Here is a 12,565-nt window from a genome sequence, read left to right as displayed (position 1 = left end):
TCTATATACTGTTGTCTTTTCTTCCTGACCTCTCCAGGAGAGAACTGACTCAAAAATTTTTCTCTGTTCACTTATCATGAAACTTACTGACAAAAAAATGAATAGTAAAAAATCCCAGATCTTCCTCAAAAGCCAGATATTTGTCTTTGGGAATAATTCAACTTTCTGCTGAGTTTTTAAGAATTTTACAGGCGTAGCCTAAGACTTTATGTACTCAGTATTATTTTGACCACTTAAATAAAGAATTCAGTATCTAATATTGAAAACCATCTTCTCTGTAGACTTCCTCTCTGGTGGCCTAGATGAAAATGCACGTGTACGTAATTAGAAATATTCTTTTAAAAATCCAAGATTTAATGGTTAGTTGTCAAATTTTGTAGTACAGGAGTATCACCAGAAAAACTGTTAAAAATGAAAGTTCCTACACTCAGAGGTTCTCAATCACAAGGTCTTAGGTTTGAGCTAGGAATTTTCATTTTTACCAAGAATCCTATAAGACAAGTGGTTCACAGACTGCAGTTGAAAGATCTAGATCTTTCACAGAATTACAGTCTCTTTGTCAATTTATCGGCATCTACATCATGCAGAATGTTTAATTTTATTTGGCAGGGAGTGATCATCATTAAGCAATATTCACTCAATGCTTTCTGTGCACAAGTCCCCACACTAGATACCTAATCAAGTGTGAAAGCTTTCAAAAATGAGGAATGTCATATTTATTGTCATTGCCACTCAGCTTTACCAAGAAGCAGCTACAAGAAAAATGACATCAACAGTAGGGAAAGGCCATGGAGTTCTTCACGTTCCAGGAACTGCTGAGGATATATGTCTCCTTGACACTTTACACGCATGTACAGTGTCATTGTCATAGCTGTGTTTTTTAATACAAATAAGGAGATATAATGATAAAATGGGAGGCTGAAGATCTCATGGATTATCTCCATGCCCATAATTTTCCTTTTCCTTTCTAAGACATTTCCCCTGATAAGAAGCTTTATGAAAGAGCTTTACTGTATATATGAATAGTCCAAGTACATAAACTGGACTCAAATTTATTACATATCTTTCCAGATTTAAACGGGTTGAGAAATGGGTCAACCAGTCATAAATACTATTATATATTTTACTATTACCTGCTTGTAGAGATTGTACTTAAGTAACTACTGCTTTACCTCAATTCAGTAACACTCTTGATTAAGCTCAAATGAAAAACCTCTCACTGGTAAATTATTTCCAAGAATTGGTGTACTCTGGGGCTCAGAATTTATTCAGGTGTTATCCATTTATTTAATGTTGAGTGAGCACAACAAAATGCACATGGGGAAGTTATGGTTTAACTGAAAAGCATATAGCACAACTTAACTAGACCCTGCTGCCTTGTGCTAAAAGTAGTGACATGTGGGGCTAAGTTTAAAAAAATCTAATTATAAAAAGAAAAATGGTAAAGTTCAGCCAATGCCTCCAAGCCAATATTTAGTCTTTTCAATAGGTTATCACTATATATTTGGCAATTTACAAAACCTGGCACTGTATGGCATTGAGACACGCAAGCGAAACACAAAACACACACATGCACGTATCAAGAGAACCTCCTTACAAATCAGCAGTCACTTGATTTACAAATTCTTCTGAGTACATATAATCTAGTTCGTGTGTCTTTTGGCTCTCGTTCAGGATTTTTTACCCTCAGCCTAGGATAGATAAATAAGATTTTCACCTGGTAGAAATCACCCGCTGTTCATCATTGGAAGTCTAGGTCAAAATGTAAACTCTGATACTGAGGGATGGCCTCAGTGTTACCAAGTCGGTAGACATAGGGAGTAAGAAACACCCATCCTAGTAAGCTATAGTGACCTATGTGGTGGATTTCCTTGATTGAATGGCTGCTCTGTCTTGTCTGCTCCCTGTAGATCTGTAAGTTAGTGTTAGCTTAGCTAAATGTGGCAATTAGAATAAGGAGTCAACTCTCATCAGCCTTCCCAAATGGCCACTTCTCTTTGCTCAGCTACACTAGACAGGGGATTGGACTAGGCTGTTAGAACATACAACTGGGAAGTCTTATCTTGAGCTTGCTTTCTTGTTTTCTGGCGGGTTTACTGATCTTTATTTGGTCCAGAAAGGAGCTTCAAGAGGTTCAAAACAGATTTAGGGCTCCTCAAACCAGAGCATGGGACTTTGTGACCCCTGGAAGCTGAGGGGACACTTGATTTGTAAATCAAGTGACTGCTGATTTGTAAGGAGGTTCTCTTGAGGGGGGTGTGTGTGTGTGTTTGTGTGTGTGTCTGGGGGTTGTGTGTGTGTTTAATTTGTATCAATGCTATACAGTGTCCTGTTTAACTTTTATAGTCTTTGGTCATTCCCTTTACTGTTCATGGATGCTCCTTTCCTTTCATAATGAACTCCTTCCCCTAGTAAATATGCTAAAGGTTGTGTCAGTAAGAAAATTTGTAAATTTTGATTATGGAAATCCAGTCTTGCAACTGGCAATTCTAGCCTTGGATTTTTTTTTTTTTTTTTTTTTTAGTTTCTCAGAAAATATCTTTATTTTGTATTTATTATTTTAAAAAATATTTCACTAAATATACATTACTAAGTTCACAGTTGATTTTATTTTTTAAAGATTTTATTTATTTATTTGATAGAGCGAGAGAGAGAGCACAAGCAGGGGGAGCAGTAGAGGGAGAGGGAGAAGCTGGTTCCCCGACAAGCAGGGAGCCCGATGTGGGGCTCGATGTGGGGCTCGATCCCAGGACCCTGGGATCATGACCTGAGCCAAAGGCAGACGCTTAACCATCTGAACCATCCAGGTGCCCCTTTCACAGTTGATTTTAAAGATATCATTCCATTATCTTTTTATGTCATTGATGCTGAGAAATCAGCTGTCAGTTTAATAGAGGTTCCTTTGTAGATAATCTTCTCTATCTGCCCTCAACATTATTTTTGCCCTTGGTATTCTGTAGCTTTAGTATGATGTATGAAGCATGTATTCTTGTCATTTATGCTGCTTTGGATTTTTTAAGTTTACTGAACATTTGTTCTAAAAGTTCTCAATCATCATGTCTTTGAATATTCTCTTCCCCCTTCTATCTAGTCTTACCTACTTTTTTTTTAAATTTTTTATTCTTATGTTAATCCCCATACATTACATCATTAGTTTTAGATGAAGTGTTCCATGATTCATTGTTTGTGCACAACACCCAGTGCTCCATGCAGAATGTGCCCTCCTCAATACCCACCACCAGGCTAACCCATCCTCCCACCCCCCTCCCCTCTAGAGCCCTGTTTGTTTTTCAGAGTCCATCGTCTCTCATGGTTCGTCTACCCCTCCGATTTCCCCCGCTTCATTCTTCCCCTCCCGCTACCTTCTTCTTCTTCTTCTTCTTTTTTTTTTCTTAACATATATTGCATTATTTGTTTCAGAGGTACAGATCTGAGATTCAACAGTCTTGCACAATTCACAGCGCTGACCAGAGCACATACCCTCCCCAGTGTCTATCACCCAGTCACCCCATCCCTCCCACCCCACCCCCCACTCCAGCAACCCTCAGTTTGATTCCTGCGATTAAGAATTCCTCATATCAGTGAGATCATATGATACATGTCTTTCTCTGTTTGACTTATTTCACTCAACATAATACCCTCCAGTTCCATCCACGTCGTTGCAAATGGCAAGATCTCATTCCTTTTGATGGCTGCATAATATTCCATTGTATATATATACCACATCTTCTTTATCCATTCATCTGTCGATGGACATCTTGGCTCTTTCCACAGTTTGGCTATTGTGGACATTGCTGCTATAAACATCGGGGTGCACGTACCCCTTCGGATCCCTACTTTTGTATCTTTGGGGTAAATACCCAGTAGTGCAATTGCTGGATCATATGGTAGCTCTATTTTCAACTTTTTGAGGAACCTCCATACAGTTTTCCAGAGTTAGCCTTGGATTTTCAAAAGTATTTACTAACACTTCACTTCTTGAATGAAAAGTCTCTAAATTTAGCAAACTTTGGTTTTGTTGATATCCTTTCCATTTAGTTGTCAAATACCTTTTGCTTCGTATTGGGACCAAATTCAGCCCTGAATTGGCTATTGGAGTTTTAGATTTAAATATAAAGTATATATATCATCATGCAATACATCAGGCAATCAATCTTGCTACTATAGATGAGGAAGATCATTCTTAAACTTGGCATGACTATGTTCAAATATACAAGTTGAATTCAAACATACAGGGGTTGGGGAGTAGGATGTAAACCACACATATTGCTTCAGTCATTTCCAATACACCTGGCTTGGGGGAAAAGAGAGATTAACCAGTCAATTGCTAAAATCTCTCTTTTGTCTATGTATATTTCCTTACAGCATGTCAGATGAATCATGACTATTTGTAAACTAGCCCTTAGGGAAAGCTCCAATTTAATATACTGGAGATGGTTTTAATAACAAGTGAAGTCATTTCTCATTTCTTAGAAATAAGGCATCAAGAAAAATCTCTAACAGGTCATGTTGATATAGCCAAAACAGTTATTCAAAACAAGGCCGTGTATAAATGGGTTAAGAATTTCACCCAAATTCTGTTGCCATAACCATTCCTCTGGTGAGTCTTTGCAGAGATTTTAGGAGCATATTTAACTAATCATTATAATTAGATGAGAAAAAGAAATTAGACACAAGAGAAATGGGAAGGAGAAGGTAGAATTATCACTATTTGCAAGTAATATGATTATACACTTGAAAAGTCCAAGAGAACCAACTGGAAAACTATTCAACAACAAAAAGTTATCAATTCTCCTTAAGTTAATGGATATATTTAGCACAATACCAATTGCAATACCAACATTCTTCAATTAGACAACCTGATTTTATGAAAGATTTACCTTAAAAATGTTTAAAATAGCCAGAAAACCTCTGAAAATGAACAGTGAGGGAAAACCAGGCCTATCAATTTTAAAACAGATAGTCGAAGTAACTAAATCGTGGGGGCATATACACAGACAAACCGATGTAATGGAATAGAAAGTTCAAGAATACTGAGGGAATTTAACATGTGAACAAGGTAACATGTCCAGTCAATAGGTAAATGACAGTCTCTTCGTAAATAATGCTGAGACAACTGGATAACCATTGTTTCCCATAATATGCACCATAGTAAATTACAAATAGCTCAAATATTTAATTGCAAAAAGTTATAAAAGTGATAAAATGACAACAGATAAAGGCTTTCATATGTATGACTCAAAATCCAAAACAAGTGAAAGTTTGATATAGTAGGCTGAGTGAATATTAAAAACGTTTCATGGCCCCAGGCACCACCAACAGAGATTCTAAAGGAAGGAATAAAGAGAAAGTCTGTCTTCAGGCCCATCTACCACTCATCTAGTTCCACACATATCCCTCCCCTCACCTTCAGGAAACCATTTGTATTACTTTCCTATGTGTCCTACCAGAGCCTTCCTTGATTGAAAATGCAAGAAAATACAAATATGGGCATGTATATATATATATATATATCTTATTTTATATAAAAAATATATTCTATATTCACTATTTTGTACCTTGCTGTTTTTATTCCAGAATATACCTTAGTAATCTGTCTGAATCTGTACATAGCATTTCCTCATTCTTTTTGCAAATATCTGATATTCTATTGCAGGGATATGCCATTATTAATTTAGTAAGTACCTCCTTGTTGGAATTTCAGGTTGTTTTCATTAATTTTTCTCATAAATATATTAGAAATGCAACTGACTATTTAAAACAGTATCTTGACACAGCTCTTAGACATATAACATTCTCATTCAGAAAACAGGCTTTGCAAGAGGTGTTATAAAAATCCTGAAGGCATATCATAATTAAGCCACTGAAGACATTGTTGATAAGATATAATAGTTCCCCCCAAAAGAATCTTACAAGCAAATTTACTATAATGTGACAGGCAGTGTTAAGAGACTATCTCATATAAAGTGAATATGAAATTATAATCATTATAATGATCAAATTACTGTAATTAGTACATGGAGCAGAGAATTTATCTGTGCCAATTCCATATACTAAAATAGTTTAGGCAATAGTTATCTTATCAGTCACAATCTTTCCCAGAGAGGAAATAATGACAACTCTATAACATTCTATTTTCAACTTCGGGGCACAGAACTTGTTAAATGTTATTTTTATTTTAAAATGATGGTAGCAGAGATAGGATTGTGACATAACGTATTGTAATGGATTCATTTACTCATTTTGGCAAATCCACCTATTAATTATCTCAACCTCATTCTACCAATAGGGTTAACCTGATTACTCACCAGAAATAAGAATCAATATTTCATGTGTGTATTTCCCAAATTTTTGTCCAAATATTCTCGAAGATGTAAAAGGATTGCATGGTATGCTAAAAAAATAGATGAGATTTTGGTCACCTCTGGCTCAGAAATCTAGCAGTTACAAGAAATGTTATCCTCCTAAAGGATTCTTGATGAAACATCATGGTGGTAATAATTCATTGTAATTTGTTCTGTCTCTGACTTCTGGTTTTGAGGCTTATAGAGAGATACCAGTCCTGAAAGGCATCTGGGAAATAGGAGAGCTGTCTGGTTGGTGTCTTGTTTTAAATTTTCACAGCTACCAAGAAGGCCCTTGTCCTATATTTTCATATGGCATCTCACACAGGTGTATACTGTTTTTAACAGTGGTTACTCATCCTTTGGAAGTTTAACGCTCCGTCCCTGTGGATTTGCTTATAACCACTTCTCATCTTCCAAAGCATGAGACACCATAGCCTATTTTGTGTTTAATTGATTCAACATTAATGCTGCTGTGACAATTTCACAATTCCTTGACACTGATAAATTAAATTATGAAAGGCTCTGTGACATCTAGAGAATGTGTTTCCAAAAACATACTTGGTAATAATCCGGCTTGAACAATGGATGACAGTACATTTATGGCCAGAGGAGAATGGTTCATTGGCTCTCCAGAAAAAGTATTTCAGTAAGTATTTGGCTGTCACTCTCAAGTGTGGAATTGCTAGGAAGTCACATGGAGGACAACGCTTCCCAGGCTCAAGCTGATGCCCACAGCTGTATTGTATGAGCACTGAAAGATCTAAATGCATTTCTTTTTGACCATCTTCTCACTCTAAAACCAGTCAAATTTTAGGAAGGCGAATTTATTCATGATCTTTTAACCATTTTTGTGAGTGCTAAATTGGCATCATATGTCAAGTTTTATCAGAATAATAAAGACTTCATTGATCCAGTTGGTCTATTACACGCACAGAATATGGCAAAAATGAGACTGCTTACTTTTATGGGAATGGCAGTGGAAAATAAAGAAATTTCTTTTGACATACTGCAGCAAGAACTTCAGATTGGAGCCGATGATGTTGAAGTATTTGTTACTGATGCAGTAAGAACTAAAATGGTCTTGCTGTCAGTCATAGTACCCAGCGGACATTTGGAAAACAGCAATGGTAACAACTGTATGACACATTTAATGCCTGGGAACAAAATTTGAACAAAGTGAAAAATAGCCCTGTGAGTCTTTCTGAATTTTTACACTATGTATAAAATTTTGTTCTTCTTTGAGAAAATCTAAATCATAGCAAAACATTATAAACTGAAAAAAAAAAAAAAAAGAACTGAGCAGGAAGATTCGGGTGGTCAGAACTCAGTGGGAAGAAACTGAGCCTTGGTCTGGTCAAAATGAAAAAGGACTATTCTTTATTTTAAATAATATGTGTACATGCATAATGGAGATGCCGTCTTGAAACTGGTGAGTTGTTCAATATTCAGTGCTAAAACGATTTCAAATGATAACTAACATATTATATGGAATTGCACAGATAGCAGTGATCAAATCCTGTGTAATTTCTCTAGAACAAGAAAGAATGAACTGAATGACACACACACAAAAAAAAAAAAAAAAAAACCAATCACAAGAGATCAAGGTGGAAAGAACAAAGTCTCTGAGGGCAGGCTGAGCTCAGCTACAATCCTGGCTATGGGATTCTGGACCAGTTTCTTTCCACCTCCTGTGGTTCCCCATCTGTAAAATGAGGATACTGGAAACTCCTTCAGGGAAGTTGGTATGAGGATTAAGCAAGGTCATAGCCAAGCACAAGACTGGCACTTAACATTTTTTTGTTTCATCTTTTCTTTCCCTTTCTTTTATTTTCCATAAACACAGAAAATCAGCAGCAGCATCCATTTGTTCCTGGCCTATATGGCTTATACTGATGTATGATAATAAGTGACCTGATTAAATTTCTAACCTCTAACCTTATGGAGAGCCAAATCACTTCTAAATCATTCCTCATAATTTTATATGTATTTTTTATTATCATGATACCAAAGATGCCTGAGAAAGCAAATTCCACAATAATTATCAGCTAGATACAGTATTTCATTTCCTCCTCATCATTAATATTTTCAGTGTTGTAAGACAGAAATCCTTTTGCCTTCACTTAATCACATTTTTCCTCTTATCATCAATATAGATGTTAGTCAATCGATCCTCAAACCACATAATCTTTTTCTATTTCTTCTGCAACAAAGTTCAAATGGGAACAATACAGGTTACCTCATTCATTCAAACAGAGGGCATGAGAGTAGTTGTGGGAGATTTCAGGTACTTACTCGATAGGCATCTAGTTTAAGAAGTATGTGGACTCAATTCAACATAGATTCAATAAGGAATTAAAGTGAAAATCTAGTAATAGGAATAGTAGTTTTAGTATTTTTGTGAATTTGGATGTGTAAGACTATTTTTAATGATATGAAAACCATATATTTTCAACTATATTAGCTACTGTGGAAAAGCATTGGAAACAGACAAAAAAAAAATTAGCTTGATTCAAAACTAGAAAAAGTATACTGGGGTATACAAGGAGCCCATGAAGATTCTTTAGCAGGGAGAACAAATGACCAGGACCTTGCTTTCAGGAGATGATTCTGGAAAAGGGCCTAAAATTCCTTAGGTCAGGCTGAACCTGATGCATTACAAGCTGCAGCCAAAATATCAGAGATTAGAATCAATCTAAAATTAATTTTTTTAAGATTTTATTTATTTATTTATTTTAGAGAGAGAGAGAGCGAGCGAGCATGTGAGCCAGGGAGGGGCAGAGGCAGAGGGGAGAGAATCTCAAGCAGACTCCGCACTGAGCTCAGAGCCCGACACAGAGCTCCATCTCATGACCCTGAGATCATGACCTGAGCCGAAACCAAGAGTAGGACGCTTAACCAACTGAGCCACCCAGGCACCCCTAAAATTAATTTTTTAATGTTGAAATTATAGTTTGATCAAAAGGTGGATTGATATATCCTAAAAAGGCAAAATTCTCCTATATGTGATGGAAGGAAGTGTGGAAAGTAGTCCATTCTTATCTGGGTTCCTCCCCTTATAGTTTAGCTTCCTCTCCTCTCTTCTCTTTGTCCCTCCCCTAATCTCCTCTCTTTCTCGTAAAACTGTTTATTTAAAATATCATTCGAAGGGCGCCTGAGTGGCTCTGTCGTTAAGCATCTGCCTTCAGCTCAGGTCATGATCCTGGGGTCCTGGCATCGAGCCCCACATCAGGCTCCCTGCTGGGCGGAGAGCCTACTTCTCCCTCTCCCTCTGCCCCTCTTCCCTGCCCGTGCTCTCTCTCTCTCTCACTCTCTCCCTCTCAAATAAATAAATAAAATCTTTAAAAATTAATAAATAAAATATCATTCCAATTGCTGTTGCAGAGATTTTGAGAACGTGGAGAAATCAGAGGCTACGGGCTGCTGTTTGAGGAGTGCCTGTTCGTTGGTCCGACTCCAAGTCCACCAAACTTAGCAACACTCAGAGGCATTGCAGCCTCACTGGGGGAGATAGTACTTTTGCGGGGGTGCTGGAATGCAGACATCACCTGATGTCTGGGAAGGGAAGTAAAGAACCTCATTTTCAACAACACTGTTTTCAGAGACAAATGTGAGCATCACACTCAGGGAAGGACTCTGAAAGCTAATCAGTTCAATGCATTTTACAGATGAGAAAAATCAAAGCTCAGAGAAGGGAAATGATTTTCCCCACTCCCACTTTGCTGGCTGGAGCAGAACGAGGAGAGAACCCAGGAGTCCTGGTTCCTGAATTAGGGTGTATTTCCCTTCACATACCTTCTACTCATACTCTACACACAGTCACCTCCTGTCCCCTCTCAACCACTCTCCCCTGCCTATGCTGTCCTCCCCCCATCTCTTTGCTGAAATAGAAATTTAAGAACGTTACCCCAGAACCTCCAATTATTAATTGTAGAAGTTGCTCACCGCCCTGTATATTCTATCTTTCCTAACAAGTGAAGCCGACTCAAGTAGAACATACACAAATGGTGTTGTCTTAACATTTTACAATCACCTCCCATCTTGTGCTCCATAATGTGTGGTGAGGAAAAGTTACACTGGAGTGGAATGTACCATTACTTTGCATTTTCATATGTATACGTGCTTTCTCGTTGCCCAGTTCACCCCTGCGTTGGGATAAAAATAGTATCACGATCACAGCAACAAATAATCTTCCTATGACTCTTCCTCAACTCACAGTTTTAGGACTTCGGTTCTTTTTTAAACATCTTCCCCGCTCCCGGGTACTTCTGGAATTCTCCAAAGAGTGCATATATGCTGATGTGTAGAGCTGACATTTCCCACATCCCCTCACTGAGCTCATGCTGGAGAAGTTGTCACTTAGCCACTGTGAGTCCATCTCAAAGCCTCTGATTTCTGCAGCTGACCTGTACTGAAGCTTCTTGGGCTCCTGGATCCAACTGCTGAGGCCACCTACAGTCACCAGACACTCCTTGCTGTCGCTGAGCTCTATGACAGACACCACGCTGCCTTTGGAGCCTTTCAGACAATTCTCCTGTGATGTGTTGCCCTTGGATTAAAATTGTCTGCTTCTAATTTCTCTTCCTTTGTTTACTAGAAAGGTTTTCATGGGTCCTTATGAGACTGAGATTTCTGACAGACGTATCCCCCTACTCCATTAAGATATCATGCTCCATAGCCATAAGATATGATGGAATCCAAAGCACACAAAGATGTTTGGGTCAAAAATGTAAAGGACCAGTGAGGGTTGAAACGTAGCCCACACTCTACTCGCAAACTATTCAACCAGGGCTATGTCTGGTGAGAGAGTATCTTTTTCTCATTTACAAATGGGCTGTGGCCCTGCCTGAATCCTTATATGGAGCCTTCAAAGAGGAATCCCTGCTATATGGAGAACAGGGACCATAACTCATATTTCTTCTGGGTAGACCTCATCATATGGCCCGGCAGCGGGCATAGAAACTGTAAGTACTTGCTAGATAAGATCTGTGAGGTGGCAGGTAGTTCACCTAGGGAAAATCTCGGGCCTTGGCAGTCTTGAAAAAATAATATGAAGGCAAGGAGGGTTAAGGACTTTCTAAAGGGCCAAACGCTGGCTTTCTCTCAACTTCTAAAGTTAAACTCAGTTAAACCCCTTGACATTTCTTTCCTGTTCATCTATTGGATCACCGAAATGGTGGTGTGCTCAGGACCATATTCTGGTCTCAGACAACCTTCCTACTCTATGCATTGAATGTTCCTGATCCGGTACCATACAATGCCCTACTCCTCCTTTCTTAGCATCTAATACTTTCACAAAATAAGGAACGTTTTCCTGAATTTGATGTGTCATTTTAGTATCATTGCAATTGTTGCTATGAAGACTTTGAGATGTGAAGTGGTCTAATGCCCCCCCCCCCCAACTTAACGAAGGCCAGATTTCAGAACACCGAGTGGCCTGGCTTCTATCTTCTTTCTTCCTGTGGGGTTATGCTAGCTAACCATGAGGACTGCCAGAATTGTATCTTCAGTTGTTGTTTGATTCCGAACAGTATCTTACTGTGTGTAGTCCACTAACCTTCACTTTCATCTTCTTGCTTTTTGCAAATCTATACTCCCCCCAAAAGTTTCTCAGCGTATCGTTAAAGTTCACCGATTCAGCACTTGCCCTTTACAAAAGTCTTGGAACCCACATACAAAGATTAAACCCTGCTGCATAAAAAGTCCGACAATCCAGCCAAGGAGCTGGAGTGGTTCTCACCCTTCACACTCGCCACACCCCATCAGCCCACAATAAATCCCCTCCTGACATAAAAGTCCCTCTCCCCCACTCACCCGAGAGTAAATCCCCTATTGGCAGGAAGCCAGAATGAACAGATGTGGCTGCCCCCACTTCCTGGGGTGGGGTCAGGCTACATCAGCTTTGATCAGCCAAAAGGAGGAATTTCCAGTGTCACGGGCCCTCTGCCGAGAATGCCCCAGGGCCGACTCCAAGAAGTAAAGGGTCCAGGGATTAAAAAACAAGTAGGAGCATCCCAACTGGGCAGAGTAGCACAAAAGACTTGTGCATCCAGAGAGGTGATGACATGATCACTCCCATTTCTTGCACAGTAGTGTGAACGCAAGCAAATCCACCTTTCACGGCTAGAAGCTCCTTCTGATGAAAGGCAATGCCTTAGTGGTGTTGAGTTTAGTCCTCCCTATTATTCGATCATTCTTGCTAGTAAACTAAACCCACAAGA

General features: G+C 38.6%; 1 long non-coding RNA gene and 1 pseudogene across 1 annotated transcript in view; both read left to right on the top strand.

The window, feature by feature from the left end:
• Positions 1-12,565, top strand: part of LOC123849646 (uncharacterized) — a 318,720-nt gene that overhangs the window by 303,610 nt on the left and 2,545 nt on the right. The window lies entirely within an intron of this gene.
• On the top strand, positions 6,482-9,520 carry LOC123849645 (eukaryotic translation initiation factor 3 subunit M-like; annotated as a pseudogene).

This window comes from Mirounga angustirostris, unplaced genomic scaffold (assembly GCF_029215605.1).
Source record: "Mirounga angustirostris isolate CCGP_5_RB_7025 unplaced genomic scaffold, mMirAng1.0.hap1 SCAF_15, whole genome shotgun sequence".
NCBI lineage: Eukaryota > Metazoa > Chordata > Mammalia > Carnivora > Phocidae > Mirounga > Mirounga angustirostris.
This window is presented reverse-complemented; position numbering and strand designations above follow the sequence as displayed.